Source organism: Saccopteryx bilineata, chromosome 4, assembly GCF_036850765.1.
Source record: "Saccopteryx bilineata isolate mSacBil1 chromosome 4, mSacBil1_pri_phased_curated, whole genome shotgun sequence".
Lineage (NCBI taxonomy): Eukaryota > Metazoa > Chordata > Mammalia > Chiroptera > Emballonuridae > Saccopteryx > Saccopteryx bilineata.
Window position 1 is genome coordinate 293,366,806 of NC_089493.1, and position 20,515 is coordinate 293,387,320.

Genomic DNA, 20,515 nt, shown 5'->3' on the forward strand with positions numbered 1-20,515 from the left:
GGACTTCTCTCTGTGGAAAAGAAAAGATCAACACTAGAAATGAAGTAAATGAAATACAAAAATCTTACACTGGTAAAGTCAAACGTATAGTAAAAGTAGTGGATCGCCACTTACAAAGCTAGTATGAATATTAAAAAACAAAAGTAACAAATTTATCAAATCACAAGGGAAGAGGGCAAGAGAAGAAGAAAGGAACAGACAACTATAAAAACCACCTGAAAACAATGAATAATAAGGCATTAACTACATACTTATTGACGATTACTTAAAATGTAAACATTAAATGTTCCAATCAAAGGACAGAAGATGACAATAAATACATTAAAAAAAACCCCAATGTACAAGTCTTGACCAGTTGGCTCAGTGGATAGAGTGTCGGTCAAGCATGTGGACATCCCAGGTTTGATCCCCTGTCAGGGCACACATGAAAAGTGGCCATCTGCTTCTCTTTCTCTTCCTCTCCCCCCCCTTCTCTCTCTCTTCCCATCTTGTTGTAGACTGCAAGTGGCAAAAAGCCTTTGTAAATTTGAGGCTTAGCAAAAGGCTAAGTTCTCCCCCCCCTCCACCTCCATATTTGTCTATGATGCTGAGTATCTGGCACCCACTTCACTTGCTTGCTTAGTTTGCTGGAAGCAATTTACATGCCCTTCCTCTCACTCTTTGTTTGTTCAGATGTTGGTTGATTTTGCTTATGCATGATGGGGGCATTCCTGTTTATGCCTTGGGAGAGTTCCTGTTTTGACTCAGATGTGTAACTTTGTATCAAGGACCTCCTTGATTTGCATATGACTATATAATAAAGCAAACTGGGGCTATGGGGCACTCGGATATTGCCATCAGCATTGAAGAGGCCTCCCAATCCCATCCTTTTTTCTTAATGAGTCTGTTTTCTTAATTTCACACCATTCTCACTCAAAACCCAGAATTAGGAGCCGCGCTGGTCCACGGCACCATCCCGCAGCTGGTGGCTCCACTGATTCAAGCACTGGTCCTGGAAGCTGAGGAATCAGGGGTCGTCAAACCTTTTATAAAAACCGCCCACTTTTGCAGTGCTGGTCAACCTGGTCCCTACCGTGCAACCAAACAGCGCCGCAATTGGCCCATCATGAAAGCTGGAACGCCCACTAGTGGGCGGTAGGGACCAGGTCTACCAGCACTGCAAAAGTGGGCGGTTTTTATAAAAAGTTTGACGACCCCTGCTAGTTGATTCGAGCATCGGCCCCAGATAGGGGGTACTGGGTGGATCTCAATCAGGATGCATACAGGAGTCTGTCTCTCTATTTCCCCTCCTCTCATTTAAAACAAAGAAACAAACACAAAGGAAATTACATATGTTGCCTACAAGAGACTTCAGATCTAAAAAAATCACACACAGACTGAAAGTGAAAATACAGAAAAAGCTATTCTGTGCAACTGGATACTAAAAGAAAGCAGATGTAGCAATGCTTCTCTCAGATAAAACAGACTAAAAGAAACACTGCAGCAAGAGACAAAGAAAGGCATTAGGTAATGATAGTGGGCTCAATCGAACAAGAGGATATAGCGACTGTAAACCTCTATGTACCCAATGTAAGAGCACCTAACTGTATAAAGCAAACAGTGACAGACATAAAGGGAGAGAGCAACAACAATACATTAATATGAGGGGACTCTAACAGCCAACTTACATCAATGGCTAGATTGTCCAAGGCAGAAAAATCAAGGAAACAGTGGTCTTCAATGACACATTTAAAACTGATGGAGTGAACTGCTACACACAGAACATTCCATTCAAAAACAGTAGACTACAGTTTCTTTTCAAATGCACATGGAACAGTCTCCAAGATAGATCCCGTTAGGCCACCCATCAAGTCTCAAAAAAAATTTAAAAAGACTGAAATCGTATCAAGCATTTCCCCCAGCTACAACAGGAGGAACCTGTAAATCAATTATAAGAAGAAAACAGAAATACACAAACGCCTGGAAGCAAAACAACACGTGACTGTGACTCAACAACCGATGAGTCAATTAAGAAATCAAAGAGGAAATAGAAAAATACCTTGAGACAAGTAAAAATGAAAACACAATGACCCCGAATCCACGGGATGCAGCGAAAGCAATGCTAAAAGAAAAGTTTAGAGGAAGACAGGGCTACCTCAAGAAAGATCTCAATAAACAACTCACCATGCACCCGAAGGAACCAGGAAAGAAAGGCTAAGCAAAGCCCAAAGTTAGCCGATGGAAGGAATAATAAAGATCGGAGATCGCCTGACCAGGCAGTGGCGCAGTGGATAGAGCGTCGGACTGGGATGCGGAAGAACCCAGGTTCGAGACCCCGGGGTTGCCAGCTTGAGTGCAGGCTCATCTGGCTTGAGCAAAAAGCTCACTAGCATGGACCCAAGGTCACTGGCTCGAGCAGGGGTTACTCAGTCTGCTTTAGCCCCATGGTCAAGGCATGTATGAGAAAGCAGTCAGTGAACAACTACGGTGTCGCAACGAAAAACTGATGATTGATGCTTCTCATCTCTCTCCGTTCCTGTCTGTCTGTCCCTATCTATCCCTCTGACTCTCTGTCCCTGTATATATAAAAAAAAAAAAAATCGGAGTAGAAATATATAAAACCAAGACTGAAAAACAAAATTAGAGATCAATAAAACAAAGATCTGGTTCTTTGAAAAGATATACAAGATTGATAAAGCCTGACCAGGCGGTGGCGCAGTGTTTAGAGCATCTGACTGGGATGCCGAGGACCCAGGTTCAAGACCCCGAGGTTGCCAGCTTGAGCATGGGCTCATCTGGTTTGAGCAAAGCTTACCAGCTTGGACCCAAGGTCGCTGGCTCGAGCAAGGGGTTACTCGGTCTGCTGTAGCCCCACGGTCAAGCCACATATGAGAAAGCAATCAATGAACTACTAAGGTGTAGCAACGAAAAACTAATGATTGATGCTTCTCATCTCTCTCCATTCCTATCTGTCCCTATCTATCCCTCTCTCTCTGACTCTCTCTCTGTCTCTGTAAAAAAAAAAAAAAAAAAAAAAGATTGGTAAAACCTATAACCAGACTCATCAAGAAAAAAAAGAGAGGGGGTCCAAATAAATAAAACCAGAAATGAAAGAGAAGTACCAACTGACACTACAGAAACACAAAGTTTTCTGTGAGAGAAGATTGTGAACAATTCCAGCCAACATGCTGGACAACATGGGTGGGAAGACACGACACCGTTTCGTTGGAGGTAATGGAACAATAATTAGAAAAATCTCAACAAACAAAAGCCAAAGAATTAATACCCATTCTCCTCAAACTATTCCAAAATAGTAAAGATAAAGGAGTACTTTGAAACTCATTTTATGAGTCCAGCATGAGCCTGACACCAAAATCAGATAAAGACACACAAAGAAAGAAAATTACAGACCACTATCTCGGGCGAACATATGTGCAAAAATTCTCAACAAAATATTAGCAAACCAAATGTACTAGGTGTTGAGGTTATGGAAATGGTCAAATTGCTCCCCCCCCAAAGTGTTTTTTATCAGTGGACACTAGTAAGGCAGAAACATAAGAGAGCACTAAGGTGCTAACCAGGGAGACAAGCAAGAAAGTTGCCCAAGGTCGCCCAGCTAGTAAGCAGAGAAACCGAGAGGTGAACCCGTCCTTGTCTGTCCCGAGAGTCCAAGTCACGTACACAGTGTAGAACTGTCATCTGAGGCCTTCGGGATGTTTGAATAATCCAATCAGATTGTACTATATTTTATATATACACACTACAGTGTGTCCATAAAGTCATGGTGCACGTTGTTGTTGGTTTTTTTTTTCTGTATTTTTCTGAAGCTGGAAACGGGGAGAGACAGTCAGACAGACTCCCACATGCGCCCGACCGGGATCCACCCGGCACACCCACCAGGGGGCGATGCTCTGCCCTTCTGGGGTCGCTCTGTCGCGACCAGAGCCAATCTAGCGCCTGGGGCAGAGGCCAAGGAGCTATCCCCAGCGCCCGGGCCATCTTTGCTCCAATGGAGCCTCCGCTGCGGGAGGGGAAGAGAGAGACAGAGAGGAAGGAGAGGGGGAGAGGTGGAGAAGCAGATGGGCGCTTCTCCTGTGTGCCCTGGCGGGGAATCGAACCCGGGACTTCTGCACGCCAGGCCGACACTCTACCACTGAGCCAACCGGCCAGGGCCCATGGTGCACTTTTGACCGGTCACAGGAAAGCAACAAAAGACGATAGAAATGTGAAATCTGCACCAAATAAAAGGAAAACTCTCCCAGTTTCATACCTATTCAGCGCAGTTCAATGTGGGCTCACGCAGATTTTTTAGGGCTCCTTAGGTAGCTATCCCGTATAACCTCTACAGACTCGTCACTGACTGATGGCCTACCAGAACGGGGTTTCTCCACCAAACTGCCGGTTTCCTTCAACGGCTTATCCCACCGAGTAATGTGATTCCTATGTGGTGGCGCTTCGTTATAAACGCGCCGATATTCACGTTGCACTTCGGTCACGGATTTGAATTTAGCGAGCCAGAGAACACACTGAACTTTCCTCTGTACCATCCACATCTCGACTGGCATGGCCGTGGGCTGCTCCGCTGTATGCACGGTGTGACGTCATCACCTCACATGCACACATGCTGCCTATATCACCCTACAGAAACTGGGAGGGTTTTCCTTTTATTTGGTGCAGATTTCACATTTCTATCGTCTTTTGCTGCTTTCCTGTGACCAGTCAAAAGTGCACCATGACTTTACGGACACACTGTATTAATTATATATCATTATCTATCTGCTCTATTTTAAGTACACAAAAACTTTCCAATCCAATTAAGAAATGGCCAAAGGACCTGAATAGACCCTTCTCCAAAGAGGACATACAGACAGCCAACAGACATGAAAGGATGCTCAATGTCACTAAACATCAGAGAAATGCAAATTAAATACACAAGGAAGTATCACCTCACACCTGTCAGAATGGCAAGCATCTATAAATCAACAAACACCAAGTGTTGGGGAGGATGTGGAGAAGAGGGAGCCCTCCTGCATTGTGAGAAGCAGCATGAAGTTGCCTCAAAAAATTAAAACTGCCTTATGACCCGGGCGATTCCAATTCTGAGAAAATGTCTGAAGAAACCTGAAACAATAATTTGAAATAATATATGCACCCCGATGTTCATTGCAGCGTGATTTACAATACAACAGCCAAGATCTTGAAACAGCCCAAGCGCCCATCAGTGGACAAGTGGATAAAAAAATGCTGTGGTCCATTCACACAATGGAATACTCCAGAGCCATAAAAAAGAAAGGACTCTTACCTTTTGTGACGGCATGGATGAACCTGGAGATTATTACGCTAAGTGAAATAAACCAGCCAGAGGAAGACAAACGTCATTACGAGCTCACTGATGTGTGGAATCAAATGAACACATGAAACTGATGAACAAAATAGAAACGGACTCATAGACACAGAGAAGAGACTGACAGCCGTCCGAGGGGGAGAAGGGTTGGGAGACTGGGCGGTAGAAGGTGAAGGGATAAAGCAAAAGACATACAAAGCCACGTACTGTGTATATGACACAGAGACACAGACAATAGGGCAGTGCTCGCCAGAGGCGAAGGTGGGCAAGGGGGCCGGGGAAGAGAACAGAAAGAGACTTTTTATGGGGTGATGGGAGCACGAAGCAATGTGCAGATGTTTTACTGAGTTTTACACCTGAACCCGTACCCCAATACATTCAATGAAAAGATAAATTAAAAAAATCCTAAAGAGCGAGTGAGTGAGCGAGAGAGAACCATTATTGATGGCATTCTGGGCTCAAAGAAGTAACGATGAAATAAGAATGGCCCTGGGGGAAGAAATTCCGAGGATGCACCTGAGTCCCACTGCCACACCAGGTCTGGCTGCTTCCGGGGATGCACCTGTCTGAGTCCCACCGCCACGCCAGGTCTGGCTGCTTCCGGGGATGCACCTGTCTGAGTCCCACTGCCACACCAGGTCTGGCTGCTTCCGGGGATGCACCTGTCTGAGTCCCACTGCCACGCCAGGTCTGGCTGCTTCCGGGGATGCACCTGTCTGAGTCCCACTGCCACGCCAGGTCTGGCTGCTTCCGGGGTCGCACCTGTCTGAGTCCCACTGCCACGCCAGGTCTGGCTGCTTCCGGGGATGCACCTGTCTGAGTCCCACTGCCACGCCAGGTCTGGCTGCTTCCGGGGATGCACCTGTCTGAGTCCCACTGCCACGCCAGGTCTGGCTGCTTCCGGGGTCGCACCTGTCTGAGTCCCACTGCCACGCCAGGTCTGGCTGCTTCCGAGGGTGCACCTGTCTGAGTCCCACTGCCACGCCAGGTCTGGCTGCTTCCGGGGATGCACCTGTCTGAGTCCCACTGCCACACCAGGTCTGGCTGCTTCCGGGGTCGCACCTGTCTGAGTCCCACTGCCACGCCAGGTCTGGCTGCTTCCGGGGATGCACCTGTCTGAGTCCCACTGCCACGCCAGGTCTGGCTGCTCGCTCCTGTGCACCTGTCTGAGTCCCACTGCCACACCAGGTCTGGCTGCTCGCTCCTGTGCACCTGTCTGAGTCCCACTGCCACACCAGGTCTGGCTGCTTCCCGGGATGCACCTGTCTGAGTCCCACTGCCACACCAGGTCTGGCTGCTTCCCGGGATGCACCTGTCTAAGTCCCACTGCCATGCCAGGTCTGGCTGCTTGCTCCTGTGCACCTGGAGTCCCGCGTCCTCACCCCGCAGCCCTGCCCCAGCGGGCACCATTCAGACCTCTCACCCGGGTTGCTCTCCCTCTGCTTGGGAGGGACCACCGGCTGCAGCAGGAGAAGGACTCCAAGGGTCCCGAGGAGGTAGGCACTCCAAGGTGGAAGAGGCCTGGGGTCCCTGCAGGCCATGCGCACAGATCCCTCTGCCCGCCTGCGTTTCATAGGAGAAGTGCATGTATTGCGGGAAGCCGCTCAGATTTCCGGGTTGCTTGTTACAGCTGTTAGTCCCCTTGATCCACAGACCTCAGTTCTGTCTCTTTTGAATTGCATTCGATGCTTTACTGTGTTCTTTGATGCTGACCAAGTAGCTCAGCGGCTGGCTGTCAACTTGGCCTTTGTCTGCTCAGCGTCCATCAAACATGACGGAGCTGGGATACGCAACACCTGCTCCCAGCCTTGTTTACGTGTTCCATTTGCTTTGACAGCGTTTATTGTTTTAGAAAGGACAAAGGCGAGTAGTTCGCTCCAGTGGAATGGGACAGGAAGTAATCAGGAACTTTGGAAAAAGAATGAAAGGGAGACTTACTCTTCACTTTATATCCGTTTGAATTTTTCACTTTGGGAACATTGTAACTCCTTCAAAAAATACATTTCACTTGAAGTCCAAATATCAACGTCAGCCTGCTGTGGTTTCTTGGCTTCTTTGTGGGCAAGGACCTTCCTGACTGCATCGGAGAGTCCTGGCAGGCATAGGGTCCAGGAGCAGGGAGCAGGGAGCAACGCGTAGTGGTTAGAAGTGCAGACCAGAGCCAGGCGGACCCTGCTGCCCCCAGCTCTGGGCTGCATGCCCACGCGCATGCGTCCTCATTTCTCCAAGCCTCTGTGCGTTCCTTCTTATGTTGCGTCATGCTGGGACCTGTTTCCTAGGGCTGTGGGGAGGACTGCGCTGACGGGGAGGACTGCTCAGCACCGCGCCTGTCATGGGGTCACTAACTGCTCAACACGTTAGCTGCTGCAGTGAGGCCTTGAGCAAATGTTTTTGAATTCCAGCTGAACCAAACAGGCAGGGCCCGTGAAAGGTAAACAAGAGAGTGAAACCCACGGACATCCCGCGCGCCCCCAGCGAGAGCAGCCGTGAGCTCGTCTCTCTGAATTTATTCGGACTGTAATACAATCAAACAGCCACAAAGCAGTGTGCGGCCGGAGCCTCTCTCTCTTACCCTATCCCTCTCATCTTAGGTGGCATTTATTGAAAACCGTTTAGAAAAAGGATGTTTATTTCCTGTGGCACACAGCGTCTTCAGAAAGCGTGGACAAGGCGAGGATGGTCTTGTGAAGAGGGGATTTTATCGAGAGATTCTTTCATGCGATTGGTACGTGGCACCAGGAGTCGAGGAAGTGCAGCGATCGATGGACGCCCCACATCAATGTTTAATCTACTTTGAGCCCGTTGCTGGAGTAGTTAATTAGCTTGTGACTTGGAAAACTGCATGGAGTACACAGGGCAGTGAAGGTTCTGAAGCTAAGGACCAAAGTAATTATTTTGCTTCCAGCATCTTAGGAATAAAAGCATGGCTGGAAAAAGTAGTGACGTCGTGCGGAGTCTAAAACATAAAGCAGGTGAGACGCCGGCGAGGACACTCCGGAGGGAAGACTTGCTCTGGGGCTCATACTTATTATTCACAGAGATGCTTGTCTCGGTTAGAGCTCACTGCGGGGTGGGTCGCTGTCCCCACGTTGCATCTGGGAAGTAAATACTGGCTTAGGGCTGTGGAGACGTCCACTCCGAGTTCGCTCCTGGTCACTCTGGTCCGCCTGCAGTGAGGCCGTTCCCTCTGCTCCGGCAGGCCCGAGTCATGACCTTGGCACCTGGAAGGCTTCCTCTGTTCTTGCCTTCACCCCCACTCCCAGAGGAAAGTGCAGGGCAGAAGGTGCAAACATGGCCGTTTTGTGGGTCGGGCAAAGTGATAAGCAGATACTTCTGCCCTCTCTAAGATGTTTGCGTCCCGATTTCTGGAAACTGAAAATGTTAGTTTATGTGGTCACAGGAGATACACTGACAATGGAATCAAGATTGCTAATCTGCTGAGCTTGAGAGGGGAGATTATCATGAGTTGTCCAGGGGTCCCCCTGTAATTACACGTGTTCCTATGAGTGGAGGCGGAAAGCGGTAGAGAGAGAAGCGGGGTGGGGGGGGTGGCAGCACGAGGACGGGGCTGACTCTGAAGAGGAGGCAGGGGCCACAAGCCCAGGAGTGCAGGCCCGTCTAGCGGCTGGAGAAAGCAAGGGGAACAGTTCTCTCCCGGAGCCCCCAGGGTGCACACGGCCCTGACGACACAGGTTTGATCCCAGTGAGGCCACCTCAGACCCCTGACCTTCAGAACCCTCATTAATATATATGTGTGTGTGTTTTTTTTAAGCCACTCCACTTTGGATAATTTGTGACAACAGTAAGAAGACCATGACAGGCCAGGAGTTAGCTCCTCACACAGCCCCGCCCATCTCTTGGAAGGAGAAATCTCCAATCTGACTGGGTCCCTTGGCCGGGACAGTGGTTGAGTCCAAGTGTGCTAACGGGTGGGCCACTGAGCTATAGAGCGATCCCCGCAAATCTGATGCTTGTTTCTCCTTCTCCTTAGAATGTGAGGGTCCGCCCAGCCCCCTCCGGTTCTCTGCATCCGGTGCACTCCCACCCTTGCATCCGTTGTCCCATATGGCTGGCCCGCTGGTGGCCTCATTAGGCTGAAGGAAAAGAGAGGGCCCTAAAGATGACAGGCCTCTACGACGCGCTCGGGCTGGCTCACCCACGTGTCCCTATCTGACATGTGGCAGTCGTGTTCAAGTTATACTGAGGCAGCGCTCGGACCCCCAGACATCTAACCGTGCTGTTCGCAATTCCCTTGGCCCTCCGGGGAGTGGTGTGTGCGGTGGGGACAGTATTCAGACATCTGCCTCTATACCCTCTCATTTCATTGATCCCACCTTAACTTTAAGACATACTCACCCCTGGGGGCCTTTTCCTTGCTGGCCCACCAGCTAGAGGAGGATGCTGCCTAGCGTCAAAGGGCCTGTAGGAGGCTCTTCCTGCCCGTTCAGGTCACCTGTGCCTTCCCGTGAACAAAGACACTGGTCCTCATGGAGACCCTGAGGGCTTGAGTTTGGCACAAAGATTACGATTTGCTAAAGGCTTGGATGATGATCAGCATTTTTTTAATACCAAAGTACTCTTTAAATTTAGGTACGTAGATTTTTTTTTTTTTTTTAGGCATAATGCTATTGCACATTTAATAATGACAGTGTAGTGTCCACATAACTTTTCTTTGCTCTGGGAATCCAAACGTCGTGTGCCTCAGTTTAATGTGACCTTCACTTTATCATGATCCTCTGGAGCCGGGCCCGGAAACTCTCCAGGTCCGCCTGGGTTATCTCCCTGTTCCCGGGGGTCAGGCTCAGCTGGGGCTCCCGGCTGTGGGATCCTCAAGAAACTGTCCTCTAGGTGTGGCCAGGGCTGTGGTCGTCTTAGGGCTCAGTCAGTGAAGGGTCCTCTTCCAGGCTCACTGGTGTGCCGGCAGGACCCAGGCCCTCAGGAGCATTTGCCACGGGGCGGGGGTGGGGGGAGGTCGGTCTCGGCCCCTCGCGCCTGCCCTCAGCTCCCTGCTCCGTGAGGGTCTCTGCGGCAGCTCATAACGTGGCAGTGTGGCTCATCAAATGAAGCCTAAGAGAACCAGAGACAAGACGGAAGTCGCCGTCTTGCAAGTGACATGCCAGCATGTCTAATCATGCGAAGCAAGTGGCTTGGTCCAGCTGCACTCGGGGTGGGGAATTACTCAGGCAGGGGCCATGGCACCACCTTGGAAGCTGCCTACCCCCTCCATCCCCCTAAACCCAGCGCAGCAGTCCAGACTCTCCAGAGAAACAGAGCCGACGGGAGATACAGACATACATACGGATGTGCACGTCTACATAGACAAGTCTGTAAAGAGATTTGTTATGAGAAACGGGCTTCCATGGTGAACGGAGGCTGAGATGCAACCATGATGTACCAGCCGCAAGCTGGAGACCCAGGAACACCGGTGGTGTCCTGCCATTCAAGCCCGATAACCTGAGAATCATGGAGTCTATTCCTACCTGTGGGCAGAAGATGAGATGAGATGTCCCGCTCAATGGAGAGGCAGGGAGAAAGGGGCCGAATTCCTTCTTCCCCCACCTTTTTTTTTTTTTATATATAAACCCTTGACGGGTCAGATGACGCCCACCCACATAAGGGAGCCCCGGATGGAAAGGCTAATGTCATTCGGAAGTGCCCTCCTAGGCACACCCGGAGATCATGTTCAACCTGGGCAGCCCTTGGCCGGTCAAGCTCACCCATCAAATTAACCATCACACCCAGGTACTTGGGGAGGGTGGTCAAGTGACAGTGACGTGTCCTTTGATATCCACCCACTTGGCCGGATGGTCATTTCCATCACCACTTACCTGTTCTTGTTCAAATCTCACCTGTCCTTGAAGGTTACACGGAGGTATCACCTCCCCTAGAAAGCTTTCTGATGCCTCTGGGCCAGATGTGTCCTTTCCTTGTAACCCCCCCCCCCCCGCCCCCCCGCCCCCCCCCCCCTCCCCGCCCCCCCCCCCCCCCCCCCCCCCCCGTGTTCCTCTGCACCGATGTCACACCACCGGGGCTGAATTCCAGCCCTGTGACTTACCGGTGGCTTTGTGTTCTGGGAAAGCTACCTAATGTCTCTAATCTCAGTGTTTCCTCATCTGTAGAAGAAGAATAAAACGAGAACAAAATGACCCAGCCAATGGGCGATGCTTCATCGTGGGCAGTCATTACGGCAAGTCTTATAATTTACAACAACTTGAACACAGAGTCTAAATCCTGCTGTTTCCCTCTCTACCCTCTTAGCGCTTAGCACAGACGGAGCACCAAGCAAAAGATTTTTAAATGAACGCATGGATGGATGGGCCCACTGCAATCTCCATGTTGGCACCTGGGTCTTTGTGGGGCGCCTCTGCCTGCTTGTGGGGCGCTCACCACCCCGGCCCCTCACCCGGCCTCCCTGGGGGCTCCGGGCATGACCCCATCATCACAGAGCGCTTGCTTTTCTGCTCCCGGGTGCGCTGTGGCCGGGGGCGCCGGGGCTGTACGTTCTGCTCTGCAATCAGTTCCATCACTGGGGCGAATTACCTTGTTCCCCCGCTGTTTGTCAGGGAGAAGAAGGATTTATGGCGGGGGCGGAGGGATACAACTCTTTCCGGAGACTTTCATCTTCTCTTTGCGCCCACGTCCCGGTACCCCCAGCCCACTCTCCCTATCCATCAGCGGCCCTGAGTACATGTATATAATCTTTCCCCACGCACTCTCTTACCTCTGCTTTCTGCTGGCTTCCTCTGCGCAGGAACACGAGTAGGGGGTGGCGGCGAAGGCGCCCCGCCCCGCCCAGCCCAGTGCGCTTGGGCGGCGGAAATCTCCCAGACGCTTTGGGGGGGGGGGTGAGCCTTCTTTCTCCTTCATGGTTCTTGGCCGCTGAAATATGGCTGCAGGGAGCTGAAGAAAGAGGCCCCAGCCTCTTCTCCCGAAAGAATTGAGCCATCTTTTTCCTAGTTGCTGCCTGCCACCCGCGCTGAAAGGTTAATCTGTTCCTCTTCTCAACTAGTGCATTTATCATAGGGAAGTGGTCTGTTGTGGAAAATATTGATCAAGGGCCTGCCAGGCCCTCCGCTGGGTTGAAATGGAGTGTTGCGTTTCATCACTGGCTTGGCATTTGGCAGTGGGGAGAGAAGGCGCCGGCCGCCCCAGGTGGAGGCCGGTGGCCGGAGCGAGGGGGTGGACAAGGCCTCTCCCTTCTAACTGCCTCTCCTTGTTGACTCAGAAGCTGCGGGGGGTGGGATCAGTGTTGCTGGGTCAGGACTGGGAATATCTCACGGTGACACGAGAGAAACTGGTCTCAACAGCTAAACTGGTCAGAGTCGCTTGGGAGAAGTTTTTTGTTTTTTTTTTTTTGTTTTTTTTAATGTGACAGAGACAGAGATAGAGAGACAGAGTGAGGGACAGATAGTCTCAGACAACACGGGAGAGAGATGAGAAGCATCAATTTTTTGTTGCTGCTCCTTAGTCTCCTTAGTTGTTCATTGATTGCTTTCTGATATGTGCCTTGACCAGGGGGCTGCAGCAGAGCGAGTGACCCCTTTGCTCAAGCCAGCGACCTTGGGCTCAAGCTGGTGACTTTGGGATTCAAGCCAGAGACTTTTGGGCTCCAGCCAGCGGCCATGGGGTCGTGTCTATGATTCCATGCTCAAGCCAGCGACCCTACGTTCAAGCTGGATGAACCTGCGCTTAAGCCGGCAACCTTGGGGTTTTGAACCTGGGTCCTCTGCATCCCAGTCCGATGCTCTACCTACTGTGCCACTGCCTGGTCAGGCGGGAGAACGTCTGGATGCAATGATTGAATTGGCACTCAAAAAATTAAGTCCAACTGAAATCCCAGACATGGCTATCCCCTGTACAACTAATTTTCTTTTTGTTTGTTTGTTTCCAGAAACCTGGTCAATCTCCTTGCCCAAGAGATACCCTGGTTTGTATTAACTCTGGCCTCCTGTCAGCACCTTGACTCTCTCTCCCTCTCGGCCTGCCTGCCTGCCTGTCCCGAGTGTGCTTCAACCGGGCCGCTGTGCTGCCCGACAGGCTCCTTCTCGGCATCAGACACGAGGTGAGGGGCCGGAGCCACCGCGCCCCTCCGGTTGCCCCCCCCCCCATTCTTGAGCAGAGAAAGACTCATTGGCAGAAAATCACTTCACAATCCACTCAGCTCTCCAGTTGAAGGAGGACCAGGAGGACCGAGGGGATTGGACAGAAAGACATGCCCTGCTTAGAGAAGTTGTGTAACAAGGAGGGGTTTGGGGAGGAGGTGTCCCCGAGCAGTGCCTCAGGGAAGGGCCCGTGGGCGCACCGAGAAAGGGGGTGAGGAGCAGAGACGGAGGGCGGAGCATGCGCGGAGAAGAAACCGCTGGGCAGAGGTCGGAGCAGAGTTCAGTGTCGGCTGGTGTAAAACACACCGGGCCAGAGAGGTAAGCTGAGTCTCCTGTCAAGGCCTCAGGGCAGGCGGAGGCGGTTACTGCGCAGTGAGCGAGATAACGCGGGTGGAAGCCCAGCACAATGCCTGCCGCACACTCGGTGCTACTCGAAACAGTTTATTTCCCGTCGTAACTGGGATTTCTGGGTGCGGGTGACAGAAGGCCCTCTGCATCAGTAGGGGTCTCAGCTGGAAGCAGATGGAGCATTCAATTTGGGGAACACGAGTGGAGTTTAATAAAGGAACTATTTATAAACGGAGGAATAGGAGAGCAGGCGCCCCAGGGAACACTCACGGTGGGGTGCCGTTACCACACCTGGGCCTGAAGTGGGGGGAGACAGGGCTGCTGTCTGATTCCAGAGGAAGCGGGACGGAGGAGCAGTGGGGAGGGCGGCCAGGTGGCCCGGCCGGCCGGTCAGCCGAGGTTACTCAGTGCGCCCTCGGCGATGCTGCGGCCAGGCGGGCAGGGAGTGAACCTCTGGTCTCCCGTTCTGTTCTTCACTCCCCTTCGGTCCCCTGCCAGGGCGCCCTGCCAGCCAGATTCTACTGGAAGCTGGTGACGAGGTGCCTGCCACCTGCCAGGGCAGCCACCACGCTGGGGTGGGGCGGGGCGGGCTGTGACTCGAGACAGCACAGGGAACGCAGGCGGCTGCCAGCTCACGGCGAATGAAGCCGACGAGTGTTCCCAGCAGCTGCGGAGAGAAGAGCTGGCTTCGGGCAGAGCTGAGGCAGGGCACTGCCCAGCCCCGTTTTCCCAGGAGAGGGCTCCCATTTCAGACTGTATAGCAGGGGTCCCCAAACTACGGCCCGCGGGCCGCATGCGGCCCCCTGAGGCCATTTATCCGGCCCCCTGCTGCACTTCCGGAAGGGGCACCTCTTTCATTGGTGGTCAGTGAGAGGAGCATAGTTCCCACTGAAATACTGGTCAGTTTGTTGATTTAAATTTACTTGTTCTTTATTTTAAATATTGTATTTGTTGTTCCCGTTTTGTTTTTTTACTTTAAAATAAGATATGTGCAGTGTGCATAGGGATTTGTTCATAGTTTTTTTTATAGTCCGGCCCTCCAACGGTCTGAGGGACAGTGAACTGGCCCCCTGTGTAAAAAGCTTGGGGACCCCTGCTGTATAGGATGGTCCGATATCTTGGGGCTCACCGACATCCAGCCAGCTGAGCAACCCAAGTGCAGAGAGGAGGTGTCCTTTATCTTTTCCCGGGACTCCCAACAAATATAATCCTACCTCCACGAACCCTCACTTAGATATTCTGAGCCTCGATGTTCTCATCTTTAAAATGGAAAGAGCCATACCGGCTTCACCCAGCTGTGGGAAGAGGAAGCACGGAATCATGGCCCAGACCGTGGGCTTTGGAGCCTCGCTGCTTGGACATCAATCTCGGATCATCCGCCTGCAGGTTGGTGACCTCGGCTGGGTCTTGGTCCCTCTGAGCCTCACTGCCCCACCTGTGGGGGGAGGGGTAGTAAACGCACCTGCCCCACAAGGCGGTTAAGGAGAATGCCTAGCAGAACACCTGGAACACCTGCGTTTGGCATGTGTGGGTTGATGTTTTCACAGTTGCCATTAGTATTCGTGCTTAGACTCTATTCGGGTAGGAGAGGCCCTTTGTTTTTGAGTTTTCCGAGGGGAGGGGACATCCTTCCAGCCACCTGTGAAAGGCGCCCCTCTGCTCGGCTAAGAATGGCCCCCCAAGGGTAGATTTCTAACCTCAGTCCTGAGAGAATGCCGACACTGCTTTGCTTAGCTTCTCACATCCCATTCCCACCTTCTCCCGCGATCCTGCTTCCTACCGAGTCCAACTCTCCCTCATCCGAGGAGAGGCTGCTCAGGCCCAGCGGCTGGTTCCGCTCGCTCTGCGGAGAGGTGGCAGTGGCACGCTGGTCCCCTCCACCAGTGCCCAGATTGTCCCCTGCTCCCTGTCGGGGACGCATCACTGAGAGCGTCTGGCGGGAGCCCTGGAGTATGTGACCGGCATGGCAATGTCCTTGGAGATGGGAGACGGCTCCCGGGCGGGCCTCCCACACTCTAATGGACTTTCTTTCCCTGGGAAATGTGCGTGCTGGGAAGAAGGGGGGGAGGGGAATACTCATTTTTATTTTCTTTTGCTTTGTGAAAGAGCCAATTGTCCATGAAATCAATAAAGGTGAAATGCATATTCAAATCCTGGGACCCGCTAAACTCTGTTAGATGGGAAAAAACCCAAAAAACAAAAAACCCCAGCTTCCCAGTAATGCCAGTCTGTGCCTCTGAGATTTATAATCATATTACAGTGCTTGTAGTTTGGTAACAACAACAAGAAAAAAAATAAGCGTGTGAGTTTGAAATATGATTCTGGGCCACACGGGGTTGCCGAGAACGCTCTCCCTGTCAGAAACGAGGCGGCCAGAAGCCAGTCTGCCTCTACTCGGCTCCACGCCGGGAGGTCACGCCCTGGGCGACCCGGTCGCCCGTCCAGGAGGTCAAGGGCCGGGGCCAGGCACCCGAGGGGCCACCAGCTTCATTCACATTTTTGGGGGCTGTGTCTATTGTTGTTTGGTTGTTGGGAATGTTCAATAGGATTTTCTCCTTTGAATGCTAAGCCATGGGCGAAGCTGGCTGGGGGCTCGCGAAGCCCACCTCCTCTGTACCTCTCCTGGGTCCCACAGCCTCTGAGGGGCTCACCTCTGTCCCAGCAGAAGGAACACACTGAGCTATGGAGGGCTTGTTCCAACCACTGTCCATCGGGTTCAGTCTCAGAGCTGAAGCACGTGAGCCCCTCGGTTGGGGAAGAGTGACCATCCAGACAGAGCCGCGCTGGGTGTGGATGGCATCGTGGAGCAGGTGGGCGCTGACCCTGCTGGAGGGGCAGTGGGTCATCGGACGCTGCCCTGGACTGTGCTCCCAGTGAGCCGCGCCCATGGCCCCTGGAGCGGTGGGCTGGCGCTGAGCCTCTGGGGCGCCTTGGCAATCAATGGCTGGACCTCCCGCGAGCGAGCGGGAGGGGCGCGCCCAGGGTGCTGACACCGTCCTCTCCGTGGGTCCCTCCGAGCCCTGGTCCCTCCTGAGCTCCACTTACTGCCACCCACGAATGAGCACCTCTCCCTGTGGTAACAGATTAGCACAAGTTGACCGACCTAAAATAGTAACAAGTGTATTTATTTTACAGTTCTGGAGGTCAGAAATCCAACATGGTTCTGACTGAGCTTCAATCAAGCCGGAACAAGGTCCAAATGCCTTCTGAAGACTTTGGGGAATAACGTGTCCCCTGGCCTTGTCTTGGCTCCCAGAGGCCACCTGGGCTCGTGGCCGCTTCCTCCACGTTCACAGCTCCCAGCCCCACCTCTGTGACCTCCTCTTCCATCATCTCTCTGCGTTCTCTGACTGCGCCCCTGTCTCCCCTCGTAGGGACCCCTGTTGGTGACAGCACTGGGCCCACTTGGAGGGTCCGGATAATCCCCTTTCCAGGTCCTCCCTGTTAGCCCATCCACAGAGACCCCTGCCACGTAAGAACGAGGACATCTCGGGGGGGGGTATTGTTCTGCGGCCACGTCCCTGCTCCCAGACTTTCTTCTTTATCTCCCCCCCCCCCCAGCCTGGAGCCTCTCCTCTTCCTGGGTGTTAAGGGGAAGAAAAGGTGATTCAGACCTTGTAACTTTCCAAACGTACCTTCTCTGCCTTTTCTGCTCTCCAACCCTTCCCCGAGGCTCCTGGTGATGGATGGTCTGAGTTTAAAACAGTGACAGGCCATGAGGTCAAAGATAACGATCAGGGGCAAGAAAAGAGGTAGAAGAATGCACCATCAACATTATCCCAACGAGGGTGTCCATCCCTCTGTGACCCTGCAGGGGGACCCTAGAAGTCCGTGGTCCCCGCCGGAGTCCAGGGTGCCTGAGTCACAGCCGTTCAACCATTCTTTATTTGCAGACTTTTTGGAACACTTACCAAACGTGGGGGCATGGTCTGAGGTCAGGCAAAACGGATGCAGTTCTAAGAAACCCCGACGGTCATACCCACCAGCGTGGCCACGACAGAGAAGACAGAACATACAAGTGTTGGTGAGGGAGTGCGACACACTGGGAGGGTGTGTGTTGGGCACAACCACTTGCCAAGGAAAACAAGGTGTCAGGGTCCCCCGGGGGAAACAGACGCAGGCCCCGGGAGCTGGCGTTTTCATAGAAACAGGCACGGAGGAGCCCCGGACACGCCCGCACAGGAATGTCTGTGGTAGCACAACTCAACAGCCCCGACTGCAAAGGGCCACCACACGGCCAGCACAGCACACTGGGCATGCAGGACACACACACGAGGGGACCACGCACGGCCACGTCTCAGGCTGACCCGCCCGCTGTAACGACACAGCACGGACTCGTTCATCTGAACGATAGACACGTTTCTCACAGTCCGGAGGCCGGGGAGTCCCAGAGCCAGGCTCTGGGCTCCGGGTAAGGAGCGCTCCTCCTGACTCGTGGGCAGAGCAGCTTTCTGAGTGTCTCTTACAGGAACACTAATCCCACCCGAGGGCTCCAGACTCACGACCTAACCGCCTCCAAATGCCATTGGGGGGCTCGAATTTCCACACTGGAATTTGTGGGACACACACACACACACACACACACACACACACACACATTCAGTCTGTGACAAACGGGAATGAGAGCCATGCAGATACAATAAGACCAGTAACTCTCACGAATGAAGTCCCACAATAAGACCAGTAACTCTCACGAATGAAGTCCTGTGTGACAGAAAGCGGCCACAAAAGAGGGCATCCGCGGTCGTCCACTCATATCAAGTTCAAGGTCAGGTAGAAAACGTCTCTCTGGGCCGGCTGTGCGGTTACCACCTGGTTACCACCTCTCCGCTGACCGGTGAGGTCCTGCTGAGCTTGGAAGCCAGGTGGGCCCGAGGCTGTGGTGGAGAGGAAGCTGTCTGGCTCTTGAGGCCGGGTGGGGATGCCACACAGCCCAGGCCAATGTCCTCTCACGGGATTCACGCCGTGGGAGCCGGATGGCCATGCAGGGAGTTTGTCTGCTCCCATGGTGCTGGGCTGGGGAGACCGCACACAGAGAGATGGACAGAGAGGTCCAAGGAGCCCGGCCATCGTCTGAGACGTCCCAGCCCAGGTGTGGGTGTGGGAGGGAGTCTTCACCGGTTCCAGTCCCGGGTCTCTGAGCCGTCCCCGTTGAGACGGAGCAGAGCACCCCAGCTGTCCCCGCCCTGCCCAGACTGCAGATGTGTGAATGAAATCAAAGCAAGCAACCAACCGACAGCCCACGGGTAAAAATAACTGTGAGGTTAAAAATGAGCAGAGCGGTCGCCTTTGGGGGCGTGGTGATTGCACTCGGGGGCAGAGGGGCTCTGTGGGCTGGTGACACCCGTGTGTGCAATCTGTGGAAGTGTATTGGGCTGCACACTGAAGACGTGTGCTCTCTCTCCCTACACACATGTGGATATTCAGGCGTGTACCGAGGACGTCACCCTTCACTAAAAAGACAACCTTTTAGACTGACGACGCTAGCTTGGCCTCTGCTTTAGGCAAGGGACTGTCCCTGTGTCACCCCTGTTTCCAAGAAACAGAACCCAATTGCAATGGACTTAAGACAAAAAGAATTTCTCAGACTCTCTGGTCCTTGAAGAGACCAAGCCGAGGTACAGCTGGGTGCAAAGGTTCAGAGGGTCAGCCAGGACCTGAGCCCTGTCCCAGGACCAGATGGCCGAGCCATCTGCACCCCCAGGCTGACTGTCCACAAGCTCTGTCCTCACAGCTCACAGGGGACACATCCAGTGGGAAAAAAGAACTCGTCTCTTCTGCTGGTTTCCACAAAAGAAAGCAGATCCGTCCTCAAGGGTTAAAGGTGGGTCCCGTGTACCTTCCTGAACCAAGTGGGAATACCAGGGAGATGGGACCCTCTGGCTGGCCAGAGCGGTGTCCTGCATCTGCTTCTGGAAGCAGGGGTGGGGTCACTCACACCCACATCACATCACGCGGACTGGGGGAGAGTGTCCTCCCTGGGGATCGAAGGCACTGTTCCCAGAAGAAGGGGGGCTGTCTGCTGGGAAAGGCATACATCGAGGTCTGTGACCTACATTCTGAGCCTCACTGTCTCCGGCATCTGGAACGATCCTCTCTGGCTCGTAGATGGCACGATCTCCATCCCGACGCTGCCGGAGTTCTCGGTGCTGGCCAGAGCTTGCTGAGGTGAGGTGTGCAGAGTTGACCGCTTTGTTCAGACTGACCCAGGTTTTTAACTCCCTGTGACATTTCCCACTAATTCCAGAGAGAGAGAGAGAGAGGGAGCGAGAGAGGAGAGATTTTCACAGGTGTTACCTTCCACATTTTTCATACCTTCCGTGTTAAAGGTGATGGTGAATGAGGCTCAGAGGAATTAAATGACTTTCCCCCAAATCCCACAGTTGGTGTCAAGCCAGCAGGTTTAAAACCTGCTCTTTCTGACTGCATCGTGGCTCCCCAATCCTGGTCTGGCCCATTGGACACGGGGGCCAGGTGATCCCGTGGTGGTGGCTGCCCCCCCTCCCCCCCACAGCAGGGCATTTAACCGCTTCCCTGGCCCCTTCTAGCCCAGGGTTTGGGAACATCCCTCACCCCAAGTGTGACAACCACAAATGTTTCCAGACTTTGCCAAGTGTCCCCTGAGGGACGGTTGCCCTGGCAGGCACCATCGCTATAAACGCCATGATGGAGGCATCTGTCATTTCCTAGCGCCCCGGCTTTCTTACTTAACACTGGGATCAAGACCACAGTGACCACTGCT